Source organism: Panthera pardus, unplaced genomic scaffold (genome assembly GCF_024362965.1).
Source record: "Panthera pardus isolate Hobbes unplaced genomic scaffold, ASM2436296v1 HiC_scaffold_7, whole genome shotgun sequence".
In the NCBI taxonomy this organism is placed as follows: Eukaryota; Metazoa; Chordata; class Mammalia; order Carnivora; family Felidae; genus Panthera; species Panthera pardus.
The window spans coordinates 47,084,398-47,106,659 of NW_026527002.1; the positions used below are offsets into that span (position 1 = coordinate 47,084,398).

Sequence of the window (22,262 nt, forward strand, 5' to 3'; positions counted from 1 at the left end):
TGGTGTGGTGTTCAGTCAAATCACCATCACTATTCTCTGGTTCTGTGCAAATCACCATGTGCCCAGCCCTAGGAAAAAAAATACCATTTTGATATTTAAATCTACTTTCTTAAAGAATGATTGATTTTTTTGGAGATACAAAACACTGCTTCTTCACAACTAAAGTTCCTTCCCCAACATTTAAAAAGTACTTCTCACTTATTAGATGTTTTTGCCCTAGAGACAAATTGCCTCAACATTTTGGCTAAGTCTCCCATTGAGACTGATCTGTGTGCAGCTATTTTCCAGTAAACAGTAATTAAGCCACATTTACAAATTCATTAGCACAGAAAGGCCATCACACAAACAAGGCAGAAGAGCATGGAATAAGTTATTTGGGAAGCTGTGCTTGCAATTTAGTCCAGAATTTGTTTCAGTAGATAACTACAAACACTTTACCAAGTATGATGGCTGAACTTGAGAAAACCATCTGGACTTGGTTAGACTGTACAACGAAAATCTCAGGGGACATACGATAGAGTCTCTTTCCCGGGGGGAGGAGGGGAAGAGAGAGGAATGCCTGAAAATACCTTTTTCTTTTGGAAGACAGGAATTTCTGCCTGTTTGAGTTGAAGAGGAGATAAAAATACCGTCACAGGGAAATGCTGCATTAATGAGCAGTCCCGGAAAAAATTGTCTGGAGACAAAAGTTGCACGGCAGGTCAAATCCTTTTCATTACTCCATTTGGTTATTAAAACATTAACTCTGTGCTGGTAGAACACAGTGGGGAAAAACTCAGGCCCTGGAATAAAAATGCTTGGGTTGAAAGCCTGGCCGAACTGTTGACTAGCTCTTGGGTAATTCGCTTAACTTTCTGGGGTGCCTCAGTTTTCTCGTCTGTAAAATGAGTTCAGTAGTAGGAGTTCATATCTCACTGATTTGATGTGAGAGTTGAGTGAGGCAGGCGTATGTGTAAAGCACTGAGTCGGGGCCAGACGCTGTGGTAAATGAAAACCATGTCTTGTCCTTGATGGCCCTTCATCCATTATTGTGTTGAAACTTCGAAGCAACACTGAGTGAACAGCTTCCTCCATTTTATAAGCAAAAAATGAAAACTCAGAGAGGCCGAGTGACTTACCCCACGTCACACAGCTTGTGAGTCAGACAGCCAAGTGGTAACTTCGGCCTCGCACTTGGCTGTCCACTGGTTTTACCACTACGTTCTACTAACTCTACTAACTCTGTGGACAGAGCACAGAGAGAAATTAAGACAACGATGCCATAAAAAATCAGAAAGAAGTAGTTAAGAGAGAGGACACAACCTCCTGTTAGCACTCATCCATTTCACAAATAGGGGCTAACTGTCTCCTAGGAGGGAGGCACAGCTCTAGGCACTGGGAATTCATCACAGACACAACCCTGGTTACAGTCTGGTGGCATGAGACATACAATAAAAAAGATAAATAAGTGAAATGTTAGAGGAAACTGTTCCATGGAGAAAAGTAAAGAAGGGAGGGGGTGGAGGAATACCAGGAGTGAGTGGGTAGATGGGTGTCAAAACTGTGAATAAGAAGCCAGAGAAGGCCCCATTAAAGTGATATTTGGATGGGGTGCCTGGGTGGCTCAGTCGGTTAAGCGTCCGACTTCGGCTCGGGTCGTGATCTCACGGTCCGTGGGTTCGAGCCCCGCGTCAGGCTCTGTGGTGACAGCTCAGAGCTTGGAGCCTGTTTCCGATTCTGTGTCTCCCTCTCTCTCTGCCCCTCCCCTGTTCATGCTCTTTCTCTGTCTCAAAAATAAACAAAAACATTACAAAAATACTACAGTATAAAGTGATATTTGGAAAGGAAGAGACGAGGTGAAGGGGGTAGCCATGGAGATCCTGGGAGAAGACTACTCCAGGCAGAGAAAACGGCAAACAGGAAGGGTCTAGACAGGGAGCATGCTTAGCGTGTCAAGGATGCGTCTGGAGCGGAGGGCGGGAAGGAAAGCAGATGAGACCAGAACAGTAACAAGGGTCAGGTGACGTGGGACCTGCAGGTGACCTTAAGGGCTGTGACTCCCACTCTGAGTGAGACGGAGCCACTCCAGGATTTTGGCTTATATTCTAACAGGGTCTCTCTGGCTGCTGTGTTGAGGATAAACCAAAGGCGGGGTAGTGCAGAGGTGGGGAGACAGCTGGGAAGCCACTGTGATGACCCAGGCAAGAGCCAATGGCGGCCGGTACCAGGGTGAGGAGAAGGAACTGGAAAGGGAGACCGAGAGGGAGACCGAGGCAAAGGGAAAACACAAAGCTGACGCTGCCTGCTTGGCGGCTACGTCCTTCGTGCCCAGCTCAAGGCGGCACCGGGAAAGCATTTGGTGCAGAACAGAAGGAACCGTGGCTCTTGTTCCCTCTCTGAGTGCTCCCCGACCCGCCCTGCATCTGTGGAAGCCGCCATCTGCGGCCCAACTGCCCACTCCAAAGCCAAGGGACTCCTCTGTCATTCCTTTTGCCTTTGTCCCCAAACCTGTCTCAAATCCATTACTTCTCAGCATCTCCATCGTCACCACCTCAGTCCAAACCGCCATCATCTCCGGCCGGCTGTCCGGATCGCTCTCCCCAGTGGGATGTCCCTCTTCACCCTGTGCTCCCTCTCCCCACTCCCGCCCTGCCCCAGCCTCTTCCCCACGGGTCCCCAGAGTGACCATTTAAGAGCACACAACGGACTCTGTCACTCTTCTGTGTAAAGCTCTAGGAGGGCATTCCCAACACACTTTGAATAAAATCCAGACTTCACTCTTGGCCCCTCAAGGCTCTGTGCGAGCTGCCCAGGCCACCTCTGACTAATCTCTCAGTCCCCTGTGCCCCCGACAGGGCCCATCTTTTAACTATAAGCGCCTTTGTTTCAGCGCCCTGAGAAGACCTTTAAATAGTAAATATATCTCAGCCCTTTAATGTATATGTCTATATATGCAAATCTTAAATATATAGAAGATACATAAAATACATATATTTACTAAATATATATTTATATATAACATGTATATCACATATATCTTATAAATGTATAACTCTTTATATACCCATATATATTTATACATATTAATTGTGGCTGAATCTGTGCTGCATTTCATTAAGTGAAATGCACACCAACTCTATTCAACATCAGCATTCTGTTCTTCAGTAGTTTATGCTGAGATGGGCCACGTGGCATTTCCCCACTTATTGTGGGTCGCATCCAGTCTCCCAGGGTCCAAAAAAATAAATCTGGGCTTAATACTGACCACAGATGAGAAAGGAAAAATACACAAGATGAGAAGACACCAAAACCACCAGCAAAGGACCATGACCAGGAATCTAAAATATAAAGCGAACCCTCCATTTAAAACGAAGAGAAAAAGGAACCACTCCTAAAAACGATGCCATGGAGAAAGGAAATGGCGAATAGTGGAAAACCTTTTGGAATATAGTGCTTCCTTTTTTGTATTTTGTATCCGTGGAGTGAAAGATGGACAGCATTTCATTTCTGTGATTCCTCATGCGGCTTTACACACTCTGGCAATTAATTCTTGAGAGCCCAGAGTTAGACGTTCCAGATAAAAGTCCAACTGACCCTGGAGAGCCTGGCTAACTTCACAGAAGTCGCAGGGCAAAGTGCACAGAATTTGCAAGATGCTAGAAGCTGACATCGGGTTTAGCGGCAATGAGGAACACGGGACCTGCGGTGGTTCCAGAAAGAGACCAGGTTAATGAAAATGTTTGCCTAGCTGGCACGTGTAACCTTGACCTTCAAGGGTCGCTGTGAATTTTCAATCAATGGAACGTCTGAATGATGAAAACATAACCAGAAAAAGTGTCCTAAAGTGTAAGGTAGGAAATGATAAAAATTATAGACGAATGGGAACAAGTGTTCATTTACCACGACACCAGGTATTGTAGCCATCTGAATTTTGTAGGTGGCTAAAATCCAGCAAACACATTTCTGGGGCAGTTGTCCCTGATTTTCACTGAAAAAAGAAAAAGTGAATAAATAAAAACCTGAAGAGCACACTGCTCCAGAAATTTCCCTTCAATGAAACTTGTCTCTCAGTGGGAGTTTGAAAGGAGAACATATATATATAAGTGGACAGGGGACATAGTATATCTATATAGCTATATATCTATATATATGGAATATAAGCTGATATATTTATATACAGTGGACAAATTAGGAAATAAAACAGTGGTGCAGAAAGGGAAGAATTAAAATGTGAAAGAGGGAGGATGAAGTGATAGAACAGTTTCACTAAACTCGTTTCATCTTGCCCAAAGAATGTTCTCTCCTCTGGCCTCTGGTAAGATTAGCTGAGACCTATTTCCTACAAGCTCACATGCACAGCAAAGGTGGCTTGGCTGAAACTACCTGAAGGCCTATGTCCCGAGGCTTGCAGGATGGTCTTCTTCCCTTGAGGATGGGCACCTGGACCCGCACCCGTGACTCCTGGTCACACACCTGGCACCTGCTCCCCTTGCAAAGAGGGGACAGGGTTGGAGATGAGAACTGAACTGATACAACAATACAGCGAGCAGGAGGCTCACTAGAGACAGCCTTGTTCTTCTTTCTGCTTTCCCTCCGCTGTGTGGTAAAGCCCAGGAAACACAGTTGGTCTTCTCAGCGTGAGCAGGGCTTACAGTCTCCGAATTAATCTGGGGCTCTTGTTCTATAGACTCTGCCTTTCAGACTGCAGAGGAGCTGGTGTTGGACTCTTTTCCAAGTTTTATTTTTGACAGAAATAAAGGGCAACCACATTCCTGCCGATAAAGCATATTTCTGATAGAACCTCAATAGAGCATTATCTAACAACAACCCCCTCCCCGAAATGGAAATATCATTTTTGGTTCTGCTACTTACCAAAGTAATACATCATTATTGTAAAAAATGCAAGTAATCAGGGGATATAAGAATGAGAACATGAACACTCTCACTGGGATCCAATATAACTCTACAGAAGATAACCACTATTAACAGTTGTATTTGTATATATCCTCTTAAACATTTAAATGCATATATATGAAATCCGTATACTCTAACCACAATGGGATCACACTATCCTATTCTGGAACCTTCACTTTCACTTCAAAGTATACTGTGGGGGCTCCAGGGTGGCTCAGTCAGTTGAACGTCCAATTCTTGGTTTCAGCTCAGGTCATGATCTCACGGTTCGTGAGTTCCAGCCCCGCATCGGGCTCTGTGCTGGCAGCAAGGAGCCTGCTTGGGATTCTCTCTCCCTCTCTCTCTCTGCCCCTCCCCTACCTGTACTGTCTCTGTCTCTCTCAAAATAAATAAACTTAAAAAAAAAGTTTGTTAAAAGTAGACTGTGGATATTCTTTCATGTTAGACATATGGATATATCTCATCTTTTTAAATGGCCGAACCTTCATCAATTGATTCAATGGATGGTGTTGAGCACTGACCTTGAGAGCAGCATTGAATTAAGTAACTGACAAAGTGTTTACTAATGTCAGGCTTACAGTCTTTTGGTATTCGACTGCATGATATTATTTAATCCCTCTTGATGGACATTTAGGTTGATTCTGCTTTTCTTTCATTCCCTTGGCATTTACCTGAGTCCTGGTTCTCTAATTCTTTGGGTAATATATATTATAAAGAGGTTCTTGATGTCTTAGATAAGTACCATGATCTCTAGACCCTCTCTTCGAAATTTTCCAACAAGCCATTTTCCCTGGAGACTTTACATCTTAATTGTGACTTTTGCAAGAGTCTGCACAGCAACTAGTATCAGACTTGAAGGAGCGCTGGAAATGGACTTGGAACTCCAGCCCAGCCCCCCTGGTCTGCCTGTGTTACAGGCACACACGTGCAAGTTTAGCCTTTCTTATTTCTAGCACATAGGAGGGCATGCTCACCCTGCTCTTTCAAGAGTACATGACTATTAGCATGGAAATACCCACTTCTCTACTTTTGGCTTAAAGACATATTTTGCCCAACAGCATCCTAAGTGCTCTGTTGCCCGATGCTCCCCTCCTGACCTTCACGTCCACTCTTCTCCCTGCTACTTCATGTCCAACTAATGGCTAACTTCCCACCACCCCCTCCTGGACGGCCAGCCATTAGAGGTGAACTTGCATCATATGCTTAAAGTGCCCTTAAGTAAGTGGACAGGGGCCATACTAAATGGTCACCTTCCAGGCCTGCAGAAACTACAAAGCTATCTCAAAGAAAGTAATTGTTAGAGGGGCCGAAGTCGAGGGCTTCAGACAAAGTTAACCTGCCTGCCTGGGCTACCTTGGAGCCAGGTGCCAGGGCAATGCTGACAGCAGTAGTGGAAAGAGGGGGGACCTCTGGGGGCCCTCAACACTCCTCCAGGGTTGCCAGGGCTAAGACCATACCATGGTCAACTTCTGTGGAATTCTGATTGCCATAAACATCTACTTAACTAAAGGTATTAAAGAGTCTCTTATTTAAAAGATAGGAATTATTGGAGCGCCTGGGTGGCTCAGTTGGTTGGGCATCCTACTTCAGCTCAGGTCACAATCTTATGGTCTGTGAGTTCGAGCCCCGTGTCAGGCTCTGTGCTGACAGCTCAGAGTCTGGAGCCTGCTTCAGATTCTGTGTCTCCCCCTCTCTCTGTGTCTCCCCTTCTCTCTGCCTCTCCCCTGCTCGCACTCTGTCTCTCTCTCTCTCTCTCTCTCTCAAATATACATAAAACATTAAAAAAATTATAAAAGATAGGAATTATTACCTTGGGTTTTGATAAAATAATGAAGGGAAACAGTGAGCCATCATGGGCTGAGGAGGACAAATAGATTAGCCATAGGGATCTAGGCCTCACACTTAACCAGCAGCGTGAGGTACCAGAGGAGCTCCGCTCCTCATTTTTAGACATCCTCTAGGGGCCACAAATGCATTTAGCTAATTGATACAAGCCCCTCCATCGAGTCTAAGAATAGTTCGTAATTTTTAAAAAGTTCATTCAGCAAACACGTGTTTAACATCTCCCGTTTCCGGGCTTAGCGCGAATATTCTTATTTAAAAACTAGCATCCTACCTGGGATAACAAAAGGAAGGGAATCTGGGATTCCACTTGCAGGTCAAAGCAATTTCGTTAATATTTATTTTCACAGTTGCGCTGTAGAATTGGTGAGATGGTTATTGCATCTTCGTTTTACCCTAAGAATGACGGGTTCAGAGAAGCTAACTGTTAAGACAAAATCATTTAGCCTGTGGCTGTGGAGAAGCAGGATTGGAAGTCCCCTTCCCATCCCCCACACCCTTCACATCCCTGGCTCCATCACCTTTGGTGTTTGAAGGGTCGTTTCCGTTGGAAAGTACAGATCGATCATGATCACTTTCTACCCCAGCCAACATGGCTCAAATATTAATGTTTGTGCATCAAACATACGTCCAGGTGAGAAGGCCATTAACTAACAAAAAGACTATGAAGTAGCGTCTTTTAAGTTCTTACATCTTTTGCATCCTCCAGCAGGGTGCATGGAAAGGGAATTGGACTTGGTAGCAGAGGAACTAAATTGAAGTCCTTATTATAGTACTGTGTTTTGTGACCTTGGGGAGGTCATTCGACCTCTCTCGGTTTCATCCTTCTTCAGAAAGTAGGTATAAGAACACCTTTCTCCTAGGGCTGTCTGAAGGACTAAATGAGAAAAAGGAGCCCGAGTGAATTGGGAAAAGTTCAACATCGTGTCTTATATCCAACAGGTGCTTAATACACGTTGACTATTAATCTACATGAAATAAGGGCTTGGTGGGTTGTTTACAAAGATGAGCCTTTCAGATTTGGGAACACTCTCCCCCATGCTTTAATGGAGAATTAGAAAAACAAGAGGAAGACAGTCAGTCACATGAGGGGGTGAGCTTCCAACCTGATTCACCTCCCCGGAATCACTTGCCCAATGTGAAAGAATTTGTGGATTTGCACCCAGAGAGGACTCCTGCCAGACCTCCGTGACTGAGTGTTTTCCCTGGTGGAAGTTATTACCTTAACTTGAAAGTAAGCAAGAGATCCCATTAGAGAAGAACCTGATGGAGAGCAGGACACTGTTTCTTTCTTTGGTCTTCTGTCCTGAGGCTGGGGAGGGCTAAGGGGGGTTTGGGCAGAATCAGAGCAGGCTCAGGGAAACCCCACAGAATTTGCCATCCTGCTCTGGGAAGGTACTAGTGTTAAAAAGTGGACTTTAATCCAGGGTCTGGCTGGACAAGACTGGTGTTTTCAGAACAAATTGGATATACGATACCATTAACAAACATCAATGATTGATTGAATCAATTCTTTCCTACCTGGGGAAAGAAATGATTCAGTTGTTTTATTGCTTTTTTAAACCAGGTTTTCACAAGAAGATCAGAGGTGAAAAGGAGGAATAAACTGGGTTTAAGAAAAACCCCAAACTTCCATTCATCGTTGGGGGGGAGGGAAACAGCCACAGAGAAATCCTTGTCTCTCAATTTTATTTCTTTAATGTTTATTTTATTTTTGAGAGAGGGAGAGAGAGAGAGAGAGAGAGAGAGACAGAAAGATAGAGAGAGAGAGACAGAGTGCGAGCTGGGGAGGGGCAGAGAGAGAGGGAGACACAGAATCTGAAGCAGGCTCCAAGCTCTGAGCTGTCAGCACAGAGCCCGACGCGGGGCTCAAACTCAATGAATGGTGAGATCATGACCTGAGCCGAAGTCAGACACTTAACCAACTGAGCCACCCAGGTGCCTCGACTCAATTTTATTTCTAATTATTGCCCAATTTCTTAACCCAGGCCTTCATCATCTCCCACCTGAGCTCAGAAATATTAACTGCTCTCCGTCTTTAACACTCTACCCGATCATGTCATGTTCCTCAAAAAGCTTCCATGTTCCCTACTGATGATAGATTGAGGACTAAACCCCATAGCCTAGCATTCTGGGTCCTTCAAGGTCATGCCCAAATTCAGAGGAACTGTCAAATTCTTCACTCTACCCTGAACTTGTACACATGCTTTTATTGACACTCTAATCCCCACAATGGTCCAATGAACAAAGCTCATGAGAGAATAAACATAAAACACTTTGTAAACGTAAAGCTGTTTCCTTAACTAGTCAATATTATAACTGTGACTCTCTACTTATTGAATCTTACTTGGTGTTCAGATGGAGGTTATTACTTCCCGCATTCAGCTGTCCTTCCTCTTCCAAGAGAGCATTAAGCATATCCATGGTGTTTTGTTGGTACATCTCTATACAGCTCTGAGAAGGACGCTGAGCCTTTTTCCCCTTGACTGTAGATGGTGTTACTTTCCTTGTGTCGCTTTTAAGAATTCATGGGGCACCTGGGTGGCTCAGTCAGTTGAGCGTCCAACTCTTGGTTTCCGCTTGGGTCATGATCTCATGGTTTGCGGGTTCAAGCCCCGCATTGGCTCTGTGCTGACAGCATGGAGTCTGCTTGGGGTTTTCTGTCTGTCTCTCTCTCTCTGCCCCTCCTCTGCTATCTCACTCTCAAAATAAATAAAAATAAGCATTAAAAACAAAACAAAATAAAAGTATTCCATGAAGCAGAGGGCAGCTGGAATATTTATACGATTTTGTGTTAGGCGAATAGTAAGGTGGCTGGCAAGTATTCCTGGAGATTATTCAGTTGGTAGTAACCAAAGCTGACGTGTCTGGACTTCCCAGTGAGTCTTTCTTCTACTAAGAATGTCTGGGGAGCTGATATTTTCTTTGTCTAAGGCCAAAGTTTATCAGGGATAGTATTAGGTTTGGTTTTTTCCTTACATTTTGTTTTGCCTGGGAAAGAGTGGTCTCAGGGGTAGTAGAATAGCAGTCTTTGAAGGTAGCATAGTCACTATAAGCTAGCGAAGGAAAAGAAAAAGTCCCCCAGAATATAACAACAGATACTCTTTGGGGGCTGATCTTACACAGGAGGGGTGATAAAGCACAATGGTTAAGTACATGGGCGCTGGAATCAGAGGGCCCTCAGATCCAATCCTGGCTACAAGACATACTAGTTGTATGGCCCTTAGGGACTTGTGCTTCTTTGAGCATCAGTCTCCTTAAGTGTAAATTTGGGTTTTTGTCAGGATCAAGTAAGATATGCAGTAGAGCCTGGCAAAGTAAACACTTCCCCCTCCTCCTCCTCCTCCTCCCCCTCTCCTCCTCCTCCTCCTCTTCCCCCTCCTCCTCCTCTTCCTCCTCCTCCTCCTCCTCCTCCCCCTCCTCCTCCTCCTCCTCCTCCTCTTCCCCCTCCTCCTCCTCTTCCTCCTCCTCCTCCTCCTCCTCCTCCTCCTCCTCCTCCATCACTGTTGTCATCATTACCATTATCATCATCATCATCATCATCATCATCATCATCATCATGTTATTGTCTCTCTGGCCATATATCCTTCTATCTCCACATTCCTTCCCTCCACTTCAGCTTCCCTGGTCTCCTTCCTTAAACATGCCAGGCATGTTCCCTCCTTAGGGTCTTGCACATGCTGTGGTCTTGGTCTCGAGTGTCCCTGTGCCCCTGTATCTTCGTGGTTCAAATGCTTCCCATATCCTCATGGCTCAAATATCTTCCCATGAGCCCATGGCTCAAATGTCACCCCCTTACATCACTATAGCTTGATAGCTTGAATGCCTTCCCTCACATCCTCATGGTTCAAATCCCTCCCTACCCATATCCTCATGCCTCATTCCTCACCTCCTTCAGGTCTACTCCAATGTCACCTTCTCAGTGGCCCCTCCCTTATCTCTTAGCAATAATTTTAACACCTCTTTCCCTACTTTGCTGACTGCCTTAACACTTATAATACACTATCAACGTCATCTTGTTTATGGTCTGTCTTTCCCCACTAGAAAAGAACTTTCACCAGGTCACAGATTTTGGTATGATTTGTTCACTACTCTATGCTAATGCTAGTGCTGAGAACAAAGCCTAGCATATAATAGTTGCTTAGTAAAAATCTGTTGAATCAACAAATAAATTACTAAATTCAATTTGGTCTCAATTGTAATTTAACCTATTTTTTCTTTGCTCCTAATCTCACAATACAGATTATAATTTTTAAAAATGTTTTAATGTTTATTATTTATTTGGGGAGAGAGAGACAGACACAGCATGATCAGGGGAGGGGCAGAGAGAGAGAAGGTGACACAGAATCCAAAGCAGGCTCCGGGCTCCGAGCTGTCAGCACAGAGCCCAACGTGGGGCTCGAACTAACAAACCGTGAGATCGTGACCTGAGCCAAAGTTGGACGCTTAACCGACTGAGCCACCCAGACACCCCCAGATGATGAAAATTTTAAATAAAACAGAGGACAGTGTTTCTGGCATCATGTGCAGCCCTTCCGTGAACCCACTCCCCCTTGCTGCTAACTTACTGCACTCCAAGTGTATGTAGGGCACTATACTGGCTGCCCAAGGCCACAAATTGAAACAAAGCATAATCTCCTCCTGCATGAGTTTACAGGGCTTTCACATAGCCTATTTCAGTAAATCCTTGAAATGCTGTGAGAAAGGAAGGGGCAAGATTAATTACCCCTGCATTAAAGCAATTGGGGGCAAATGTCAAAAGGTTTTCCCAAGGTTACATGGCTGCCAAGCTCCAAAGGTAGACTAGAACCAGATCTTCATACTTCGTCCACTCAGCAGCCTCACAGGAGAACACACAGCAGTCTCGGGGAGGATGTTCCCAAGTGTTCGAGGATGTGTGTGTGTTTGTGTGCTTGAGCAGAGCCTGCCTGCCTAGCTATTTACACTCAGGTCACTATTTCCATTTCTTGTTAAGAAAAAATGAAAAAGGAAGCTTAATCTGAAAAGAGAGAAGGTGAAAACGCATCTGCAAAGCGAATAAAATACAAAAAATCTAAACAAAGGATCCCCGCCATCTCTCACAGAGAAAACTGTGTATGGTAGTTCCTGTGAGTTTACTCACTTAACGTCTCGCACACCCACCTACCCCCTTCCCAGCAGGAACCACCTAACACTTTTCACTTCTAATGAGCGACCTTCTCTTTTCTTGTCCTTATGTTACAACCAACACTAAAAAACACCATAGCACTGGGCGCCTGGGTGGCTCAGTCAGTTGAGCATCCGACTCTGATTTCAGCTCAGGTCATGATCTCACGGTTCATGAGATTGAGGCCTACGTCGGGCTCTAGTAAAACTTGGACTGTATGGATGGGGTTGGAGCAAAAATGATTACAATAAAAAAATATGAAAATTTCAAATGTATCCAAATAGTTTCATTGAAGAAAAAAAGCAAAAAGAAGTGCTGTATTGTAGGTAGCTACTCTATCTGAATAATGGTGAAGATAAGTTTGCCAGAACTTCTCTTTCCCTTCATTAATGATTTCTGAGGTGCACCAGTGTGTGAAATGATAACAATATTATTCCAGTCCTCTGAATCAATCACTTGTTTCTTTAAGAGCAGCATTTTCCCTTATAAGAAAATTATGCAAAAAATAGGACAGAAAATAATAATACAAGAACACAGAAGCACAGTGGAATTGACACACTTCAGTGATCAAAACTGAATTGGATTCATTTGTACATAAAAGCCAAAAATATCCATTCGTCAGTCTAAGTGTCCATCAACTGATGAATGGATAAAGAAACTGTGGTTTATATACACAATGGAATACTACGTGGCAATGAGACAGAATGAAATATGGCCTTTTGTAGCAGCATGGATGGAACTGGAGAGTGTGATGCTAAGTGAAATAAGTCATACCGAGAAAGACAGATACCATATGTTTTCACTCCTATGTGGATCCTGAGAAACTTAACAGAAGTCCATGGGGGAGGGGAAGAAAAAAAAAAAGAGGTTAGAGAGGGAGAGAGCCAAAGCATAAAGGACTCTTAAAAACTGAGAACAAACTGAGGGTTGATAGGGGGTGGGAGGGTGGGGAGGGTAGGTGATGGGCAATGAGGAGGGCACCTTTTGGGATGAGCACTGGGTGTTGTATGGAAACCAATTTGATAATAAATTTCATATAAAAAAAAAGCCAAAAATAAAAATTTTAAAAGCTGAATTGTAACTATGGTACGCATGTAGCTTAAATCACTTCTTTCCTTTGGGTCACGTGGACTTTACCTATGCATTAAGAGGCATATCTTTAAATGCTTAAATCTGTCCCTAATGCATTCAATAACAGGGTTGAAAAGTTAGAACAACACCATTCCTACCGTAAAACTGTGAGCTATGTGCTACAGGATATAGGAGAAGCTTGGAGTAATGTCTTCATTCCAGGAGCTCCCATTTCCCTTTAAATGGTTTCACAAGAATTGCCTGAGAATGTGCTGTATACCTAGGGCGGGGCAAGATTATCACGGTGGATTCAGAGGACAGAGGGATTTAAATAGGATGGAGAGGCAGGGAAGACAGGTCAGCTGGCAAACCAGAGAGATGGTCGCTCCACATCAGAGACGTGCTGTCTATACTCAAGGAGCAGAAGTACCCAAGGCGACGACACGTTACACATGAAACAACGAGAGCAGGAGTTGTTTTCACTACGACTTTGGGTTCAGGAGTGGCTTAGAGTCTTGGAGTGTGTGTCCCCACTTAACTCCTGAGAGAAGGTGCAAAAAACCCCGAAATACAGAGACCCATGGCACTGACTTGGAGGAAATCCCCCATGTGACTACCAAGGAGAAGACAATTTGTTGGTAGAGGATCAAAGACGGACCAAGGCTCAGGCCCTGGGCCATCACCCTATTTCTTTCTTTTTTTTTTTTTTTAATTTTTTTTTCAACGTTTTTTATTTATTTTTGGGACAGAGAGAGACAGAGCATGAACAGGGGAGGGGCAGAGAGAGAGGGAGACACAGAATCGGAAGCAGGCTCCAGGCTCCGAGCCATCAGCCCAGAGCCTGACGCGGGGCTCGAACTCACGGACCGCGAGATCGTGACCTGGCTGAAGTCGGACGCTTAACCGACTGCGCCACCCAGGCGCCCCACCATCACCCTATTTCTATCAACCCTTTCTCCCTCTTCAGCTCCCACTGTGCTTGGCACTCAGGGTCCTCACGATCCTCCTCGAGGACTCCAGCCCAACCCCTCTGCATCCACCCAGGCTGCTTTCTGACAACTTTCTTCTGCCAGTGCTCACCGACGGAGGCAGCGCATAGCACTGTGGCTGGGAGCGTGGCCTTTTTTGGACAGACCTAGGTGGGAACGTCAGCTCTGACTTGCCAACAGAATATCCCTCACGCTCACCCCCACCTCTTCCCAAAGCACACACACACACACACACATACCTGTGCATGCGCACACACACGCATACACATAATTTAGTTTCTTGAACCTACAGCATTTTAAACATCTCCATCCAAAAAGAATCATGGCTTCACATTTGCATAATTTAAAGTTCACTTGGGTGTTTTTCCTAGTCAAGGAAAGAGCCCCAAAGCAATAGAGAGGTCTCCATCTCTAACAAGACCCATAGTGCTGGCAGATTTTTAAGTGACTTTTTTTTTTAAAGCTTCTCTCTGTCGAGGTTTAAAAAATCTTACAGAGTTTCAGGCTTAGCAGGGATCCTGTTTCACTAGTTTATCCGCCATAGATCTTCACTATTCAAGTCAGGGTTGGTCAGGAAGCTAGCTACCTGTGAGAATCTACTTACCGTGCATTCCTATTGTGGTGATGGGCACAGCAAGTGTTTTATATACAAGGTGACATCATCCATGCAGCACCCTGGGGTGGGTGGGTGAGGGTGACCAAGGCTCTAGGAGACCTGAGGGCTCCTGCCACCTGCAGGGGGTGTGTGAGACTTGTTGGTGCCACAGTGTCATCGTTGTGCAATGTGGGTGTGTGGTCTCTTTTGCTCCGTTCACTCTGGAGCGTGTGCACACGTGTGTTTTCTGTATGCCGGGCATCTGTGTTAACCGTGTGGCAGCATCTTGCCAGCTGTGTGGGCTAAACTCTGCGGGCTTTTCCAGTCTCCCCAGTGAAACTCGTCAGAGCTACTGCTTTGTCCTCGGACATTCATTTCCAACCAGGCTTTGACTGTTGATTAGAAAGAAGCCCTTAAAATAATTACATTAGCCTGAAATAAGATCACTTGTCTTTTCCTTTGGAAAACAATTTTCAGGTTATAATCACCTCAACTGTTTCTAAATCAAGCTTTGGGAATGGCTCTGCAGAATGGATGGTTTCCACAGGCAAAGATGCTTCAAAAAGAACCAAGACTCGTGATCGGAACTGACCTGTCACAGAAATCCTAGTCCACTCACTGAATAGGGTTAGCAAGAGGACCGACTGAGGCAAGTGTGGTAGGGCCTTGTGGACCTCTTTCTGAGACCAAGCTTGATAAAAGGAATATTACGGAATAACTCTTAGATCAGAGGCCATGGGATCCGCATCCTGCTCTGCCAACTCAAGCGTATGGCAGGCTGTTTACGCACACTCCCAGGTCCTCGGTTTTGTCACCTGCAGAATCATGATGATGATGAGTGCGTAGTGCCTGTGGCTGTTATGAAGGAAACAGGCATAAAGTGCCTTTGCCTACACAAGAAGAAGGAGGGAAATTTGCCCTCCCCTCTGCCTCTATTCGGGTCACTCCTCGGGAAGCACTGATGTCACTGGGTAGGCGTCCAGGTTACAAATTTGCCAAAAGCAAGGATCACAGTTAAGGTTAAGGTTCAGTACATTCCCTTTGCTTGTCTCTTCCACCTGGCTCTAGAGATAAGCAGAAATCTCTGGCACTTTCCCCCTTATCCCTTCTGCTCACAAGTGGTACAGTGACTCTGTCCTCCCTGGCTTAGCAGCCGAACGGTGGTAACACTGGCATCTGAATTGAGAGGGTGGAGGAGGGCTCCGCGTGGGCCTTGAGCCTAAACCATCCACTCCAAGCTGCTCAGTGCAGAGCCTGCCCTGGTTGTCTGGCTAATGATAAGAGACACTTTGATTTCCCGACATCTGTGTGTTTATAGTTCCCAGTGGGAAGAGGAGGGGACTGGCAGAACAGGGTTTGGCTATTTCCGGATCTCGGTACAACGTCAACGAACACTACCTCACGGAATAAAATGGTAGCCAATGCACACCAAAAGGAAGCTCTGCTCTCCGAACACAGGCTGTATGCAACCCTCCTCCAAGATGTTCCCATTCTAGAGACAGGGACACTTCCACTCCCCTTTTAAAAATTCCCTCTCCTGCACTAGCAACCAGGTAGACCTCAGCTGGAGCTTTCTGTCAGAACCTCAGCCCTGGCTGCCTAGGCGTGGATGGTGGGAAGTGAGCAGCCCGGCATCTCATCTCTTGCCAGGGGATGAGGCAGGGCTGCCTTTTCTGAGGGGTGTTTGCACTTGGCCCTGGGAGATTTGAGCTGTAAAGATGACATCCTTCCGCACGGCAGCCTCTCTTTTCCAAGCAAGGAAGGCAGAGTAGGTTTCTTTTCTTCATCAGCAATGGATCCATTTCTGATCCATTCGCCACAATGGAATGTGTCATCACTTATTTTCATGCTCTGTTAACCACCCCCCTCCCCCACAGCCAAGGTGAAAACAAAGCTAATATCCATCAAGAGACCAATGGATAAACAAAATGTGGTATACACACCCCATGGAATATTATTTAGCCTTAAGAAAGAATGAAATTCTGATACGTGCTACACCATGGATGAACCTTGAAAATATTATGCTAAGTGAAATAAGCCAGACATAAAAGGACAAATGTGGCATGAATAGGTAAATTCAGAGAGACAGAAAGTAGAATAGAGGTTACCAGGGCTAGGAGAAAGGGGGTGAACAAAGAGTTAGTGCTCACTGTGTATAGATGTTCTGTCTGAGGTGATGAAAAAGTCCTAGAGATGGATGGTGGTGATGGTTATACAACATTGTGAATGTACTTAATGCCACCGAATTGTGCACCTAAAAATGGTTAAAATGGTAAATTTGATGTTATGCATATTTTATCACAAGGAAGGAAGGAAGGAAGGAAGGAAGGAAGGAAGGAAGGAAGGAAGGAAGAAAAGAAAGAAAGAACCACCCAGCAGTCCTGGGATACGAACTCCATGGAAGAGAAGGCTCCCAGAATTCCATCCCGATTTCCCAGCATCCACATGTCACTGAGGCACAGCTTTTCTGAGTGGCCAAGACAAGATCAAAGCCAAAGGAAACAATGTTCTTCACAAGACTTGGCAAACAGCACTTATTAAAGCAGTCCCACTGACAAAATAATGGACTCCACGATTGTTTCTGTTCATCCAAGAGGACAGCATGCCCCAGAGGCAAGGAGAAGCAGGCAGCATTCTGCTTTCAAAAGCTGCTTCGCCCTTTGACCAAATAATAACCAAATAAGCCTGTTGTAGTCTCCAGCACATGATTTATGACCATAGATATTATTGATTGCCAAATTAGAACTGTAAATTCTTGGGGCGTCTGGCTGGCTCAGTTGGTTAAGCATCTGACTTCGGCTCAGGTCATGATCTCATGGTTTGTGGGTTCAAGCCCTGCATGGGACTCTGTGCTGACAACTCAGAGCCTGGAGCCTGCTTTGGATTCTGTATTTCCATCTCTCTCTGCCCCTCCCCTGCTAATGTTCTGTCTCCTTTCTCTCTCTCAAAAATAAGTAAACATTAAAAAAAAAATTTTTTTTAAAAGAAGTGTTATTTAAAATAACAAGAGAACTGTAAGTTCTCTAGATATTTCTGGAAAAAAAAGATGATTGCTCTCAAACAATGGCATTTTTTTGGCTACCGTAACTACAAAACTTAATTCCCTCATTTCTGCTCATGAAATATAAAAAAAAAATTTCTGATTTTATTATGCCATTATAAATAGATTTCCTCCTACATGTTTCTAGAATATGTTAATTTCTTTGGCCTTCTTAATAATCCTGGCTAAGAATATAATAACTGGTAAACAATATATATATATATATATATGTATATATATATATATATATATATATATATATATATATATATATATATAATTCTTTTATCCATGAAAAAAAAGCAACTGCCAACTATAGTTCAGTGGGGTTAAATATAAAGAGCATAATTTATATCTGCTTCTTTATTCCTAATAACAATTGTAAAAATAACTAAAATATTCTGGACACTGTAGTCATGGAGACACTACTATCTCCAAAACGTAAAATATAATTTGTTGAGGAATGTCTAATAAGACAGAATGAAAACTAACAGAGGCAAGCAAACCTAATCAAAATCTTGGTTTCAGTCTAATTAGAACAGAGAAAAGAAACCCACGTGTCAGAAATCCAGAAGCAGCAGTCAAATAATATGAAGTCATCCTGTTCTTTCATCTACGAATGGAGTTGTGTTACACTTTACTTTAACCAAATAAAGTGTTTTGACTAGATTCCAACTCTGATGGACCCTGAGGTAGGGAAGGAAAGCTGTGTGATGAATAATAGATAAATAAGAGGCAGCCCCTACTCTCAAGAGCTAGCAGTCTAGTGCACCAACATACAATGAAAGCTACAAATGTGAACCCTGTAGATAACTTAAAATATTCTAGTCATCACATTAAAAATTAAGAAGAAACATGGGGCTCCTGGGAAGCTCAGTTGGTTAAGCGCCAGCTTCGGCTCAGGTCATGATCTCACGGTTCATGAGTTCGAGCCCTGAGTCAGGCTCTGTGCTGACAGCTCAGAGCCTGGAGCCTGCTTCGGACCCTGTGTCTCCCTCTCTCTCTCTGCCCCTTCCCCACTTGCACTCTCTCTCTCTCAAAAATAAAATAAACATAAAAAAATTTTTTTAATAAAAAAAATTAAGAGAAAACAGGCGGAATGAATTTTACTCATATATTTCATTTAACCAAAATGTACTCAAAACATTATCATTTCAAAATGTTATCAATTTAAAAATTATTAATGAAATATTTTATATCCCTCTTTTTTTTTGTCATTGTTCTAAATCTTTGAAATTCCAAGTGTATTTTGTACTTACAATACATCTCAGTTGGGGCCAGTCACACTTCAGATGTTTAATAGCCACATGTGGCCAATGCTACTGTACTGGATGGCAAAGATAGTGGGAGGCAAAGAAAATATGCAAAGAGCTCAAAAGCAAGACCATCCTCATCAGGGCTATAAAAGAGCCATAAATAAAACATCTGTAGTATCTTCAAAGAGGTGGTTGCATCTGAATTGAGTCCTGAGTTAGGAAATGGTATATTCAGACTTGCATTATATAAAGAGCTGACTGGTGGCTGAAGGGAAGATCAGATGGTTGGGACAAGGATAGAAGGAATCAAGAGTCTAGAAAAGAGATGCTGGAAACTAGGGCAAAGGCCAGGATGGACTTAAGAGCTATTTTGGAGGCAGAATTAGCAGATGTAGTAACTGACTGGAAACGGGAGTGACACTGTCTGTGGTTACCCAGCAGCCATTTCTCTGACCTTCCCTGTTTACAGAACTGATGTTGTTCAGGTGTTTTGCGCCCTCTGTAATGCCTCCTTTGGGGAGAAGATGAAAGAAGTCCTAGCCCCAGGAAGGTGGATCTCGTCAAGCATAAACCAATTACAGTTACTTTATTTATCATTGACTACCTTAGGAAGGAACATGAAATCCAATTTTGGCCAATGAGGGTTGTAGATTAGTATGCAAGGGTGAGGATGGGATTCTGAGAAGAGCTTCTTAGATCTTAAGAAAAGATACAAGGAAGAGATAGTCTCTTTCTACCTCTAGTGTGTGGTGTGGTAAGGATGTAATTAATGCCTGGAACTACCACAGCCAGTGTCATCCTGAGGTGAGTCAACCAACATCTGAGAATGGCAGAATGGATGTAGAGACTCTTGGTGACATCATTAAACCATGGAATTAACCAACCCTGGAAATGCTCCACCTCTGGGCTTCTGGTTTTGTGAGAGAATGTATGTAGGGATTATTTCAGATATATGGGGTCATCCCTTATTTGCAGGTGACAGCATGCTAACAGATAAGAAAAGGGAAGAATCTAGATAATGCCCCAACCATTGGTAGTAACTATGACTTTCCTTTGTTCAGTATGCTAGATAGCATAAGAAGCTCTTTCAACTCATAAATCCTCCTAAAAGTCCAGGCAGGTGTTCAAGCAGATCGTCTTGTCTGCTTTTGCCTGCACAGGATCCCTCTCCCCCATTCTTCCTTTGCATTTCTACCAACTACTATAGTAGTTGGGATAAAAAAAAAGACTCCTCTCATTCCTTGAGCTTTTTCTATGTGTCAAAAACTGTTATATGTTTTATACACAAAATCTCACGTTATTTCCTCATTCACACTGGCTTACAACAGCTCTGTGAGTGAGGTATTATCACCATTTAACAGATGAGGAAAATAACTGAAGGACAGAGGGGTTATATTATAAATTCAAGGTCTCAGTTAGGGACTTGAACCCAGAAATGTCTCTCCGTAAAGGTTATGTTCTTTACCACTATGATACAATAGCACAGAGTAATTCATTGTTTATCGAACGAAAGAATCAATTGATTGAACAAAATAAACAGGCACTCAAAGACATTAAGTACCTTGCATAAGGCCACCCACCTAAAGACAGGTCCATGACTTGACAAAAGTCTTTTAATCCAAAAGCCATTGTCCTTCCTACCACATCCTATGACATCATTTTCCCCCCAGCTTTGTTGAGGTATAACTGACAATTCATGGCTATCATTCATTTGGCACTTAGTTAGACACCACTTTGAAGGGTTCCTGGACATCTCTTTGTGTATGAGTCTCGACAACCAGATTATCAATCCCTTGACGTAGCATTGCTTTTCTGTGGCTCTCACAGCAATCAGAATAATGTATTTTTCCCAGTTAAGAGCTTGACTTCAACATACAGTATCCTCAATATACTAATGGTAGAGGATGACCATAACTCCTGGTTTGCCTGCAATACTCTTGTGTTACATCTGTTGCCCCAGCTTTATTATTACTAGATAAATATTAATAATCTGAAAAGTAATCCTGTTTGGACAATAAATTGTATAGTCATCTTAATCATGGTACACAAGAGCTTAGTTTGCCCTGTTCAGCTATACTCTGTCAACCGTGCCCAGCACAGATGCTTCTGGATGGAGGTAGATCCAACAGCCATCAAGGTTCATATTCAACACTGGAACACAGAGAGCTTTCACGCAGAGAGCCTACCATGCCTCATCACCTCTTTGATCCACCATTTGTCCCATATTCTTCTGCCTCTCAAAATCTCTTCTCCTTTGTATCACTGGTTTCCCTTCCAGCAGCCTCTTTCCAGCCCTCATCTCACATCCTAAGGCTTGCCGGCAGAAATGGGGTAATAAGTTTGAAAAGCCAGAGAAATGCATTCTAACATTGCTGTAACTGTCTAGCAACTATTTGTGGCTGAAATCTTCTCAACTAAAGCTCAACACTCCTTTGTAAACAGTAAGATAGGAAAAAGCAAAGCTTTTGTGGCTAACCATCTACCTTTTGGCCTTTATGTCATATGTGAATGTGTGTATGTCCTGAGAATATGGGGTCACGTGGTAAACGAGACTATATATAATATTTTAACCAGCAAAAATGTATCGTGGTGGTAACAGGAGATTCCCAACAGGTTAATGCCATTGTGAGCTCAGCTGAAAGTACTTTAAGTTCTGGAATTATGACTAATGAGGTGGAGAATAAGAAACAAAATAATTTTTAAACACACTATGCATATGGAAGTATCTTATCAGAGGGGACCTACCAAAGATTAAATTTTTTCATGAAGACAAATGGCAAAAGTGAGATCTATGTGGCCTCATTTATGAGTATAAACGTAGAGCTAGTGGCCCTGCTGTCTACAGAGAGAAATGTTTCAAGATCCTTTATTCTGAGGATTTCATAGACAGCTGGTTCACTGTGTTAAAAACCTTGGGAAAGAGATTCCATGAGTTGGCAGATGCTTTAAGAGGCCTTGACTCAGCACATGTGGGGCTGACCTGCATCCTAAGAAGTGGCTATATAGGAGAACTCTCTTGATTGGGACGTCCTCCTGCCTGACTTGTCAGCATGACCAGCTAGGAGTCCCTGTGGCAATGAACAAGCAGTGACTGTCAGACTGCACAGGACTAGTGTCCAATATCACTACTGTGTGATACTGAGAAGTAAGTATGGGGTAGACCAGGAAGACCTTAGCAATTTAGGCTAGGCACATGGAGGTGAAGGGCTATTTCTGAAAATAAGCCCTGGAGATTGCTGAACAATTAAAGGAAGGATGAGACCAAGAGAGATATATTGGCCTGCCTGCTTGTAAGATATATAGGAATTCTGAAGATTTAACTAAAAAATAAGAAAGATGTCACTTCACTTGTACCCCACGTTGTGAAATAGTTCCCACTAGTTGGAACTCCATCTGACAAGAGGATCTGGCTGGATGAGATTGTCCTGGT

The 22,262-nt window shown here is 43.6% G+C and overlaps 1 protein-coding gene and 1 non-coding gene across 3 annotated transcripts in view; one reads left to right on the forward strand and one right to left on the reverse strand.

The window, feature by feature from the left end:
• The window catches only part of NCALD (neurocalcin delta), a 272,455-nt gene that overhangs the window by 22,311 nt on the left and 227,882 nt on the right, over positions 1 to 22,262 (reverse strand). The gene's annotated exons all lie outside the window — the stretch shown is intronic.
• On the forward strand, positions 1,593 to 1,677 carry TRNAR-UCG (transfer RNA arginine (anticodon UCG)). Its single transcript has one exon. It is a non-coding gene; the product is annotated as a tRNA-Arg (tRNA).